The 1,235-nt window shown below is 31.3% G+C and overlaps 1 long non-coding RNA gene across 2 annotated transcripts in view; it reads right to left on the bottom strand.

Moving 5' to 3' along the window:
* The window catches only part of LOC110271704, an 8,251-nt gene continuing 7,527 nt past the window's right edge, over positions 512 to 1,235 (bottom strand). For both annotated transcript variants that reach the window (XR_002362288.1, XR_002362287.1), the window contains exon 2: positions 512 to 679. This is a non-coding gene — a long non-coding RNA (uncharacterized LOC110271704). The remainder of the gene's footprint in view (positions 680 to 1,235) is intronic.

A 1,235-nucleotide genomic window follows, 5' to 3' on the forward strand; every position in this document is an offset into this window, starting at 1 on the left:
CACAATAATTTATATGTCTTATTTTTGTAAAATTCAAAAATTTTCACGTAATAAAATTTTTTTAAAGACAAAAATGTCTGATACAAAATTTTTCAGGAACTTATTTTAATATATACTCTTAAAAAATTAACTAGAAGAGTTGACTTTTTAATTAAATTCTACCAAACACCGATCTTTTTTTTTTTGAACTTGGACCAACACCCCCATAGGGCCATGCCCAGCATGTGGCGGATAAATTAAGTGCAGGTATCACCCATTGACCCATTCTACCCTGCCGGATATTTTTGCCATGCTTGAGTAAACTACCATCAATGAGTTTCTATACAGTACAAAAGCCTTGCCCAAACCCCACGCTACTCTTTCTTCTTCTGGTGAAGGCAACTCCTCAATTAAGGAACTTAATGCCTTCTTTTCTTTAGCTTTTACCACCCACTTCTTTAACTTTTTACTACGCTATGGAGTATTATTTATAAGTGGATATTCCTGTGATAACATCTTCATATAAAAATAAGAGCAATGCTAGGGGGCCAGCAACATTTGTGATTGGTAGCCATCAACTAGTCATCAATGATGATTTGATGGTGTAAGATTGGTGTGAGATTTCATCTAATGGCTCACCTTTCTCTACTGGTTACATGCTAGCCAAAATGCAATAAAATTGCTGGCCCCTAGACTTTTCCTAAAAATAATATGGTGGACTATTAAATAAATTAATATGTTTAACTAAATATATTTGACTAATTATTTAAAGATTCACAATGTCATTTTCATATAAAAATGTCATGGCGTGAACATTTCCTTTACTTATATATACACCTGGAAGACACAAATTTTAATGAATAACTTGTGATTTTTAAGAAAAGAAAGCTACTGTCTGAGTTTTAAGAATAAAAATAACGAAAACATTTACATCATCAATTCATCATAGCGTCCAATCCGCACCATGACAAAATAAAATTAAACAAATCTTAAGTTGAGGAAAAAACATTCAACATAGTTGGCTAAAAATACTCGTTTCCAAATTCCACCTGCAAAAGCGTTCATTTTATCCACACCAACCTCATTAAAAAAAGTCATCAAAATATTATTAATATTCAAGAGTACAAGTTCAACACTTAACCCGTGGACCCACCTTTTTCTTCTATGTGATCATAGTTTAAGCTAACAAATAAGTGTTTTAGACTTTTTTTTCTTTTTTTCTTTTAAATTTTTTTGACTACATAATACAACACAAT

Source organism: Arachis ipaensis, chromosome B05, assembly GCF_000816755.2.
Source record: "Arachis ipaensis cultivar K30076 chromosome B05, Araip1.1, whole genome shotgun sequence".
Lineage (NCBI taxonomy): Eukaryota > Viridiplantae > Streptophyta > Magnoliopsida > Fabales > Fabaceae > Arachis > Arachis ipaensis.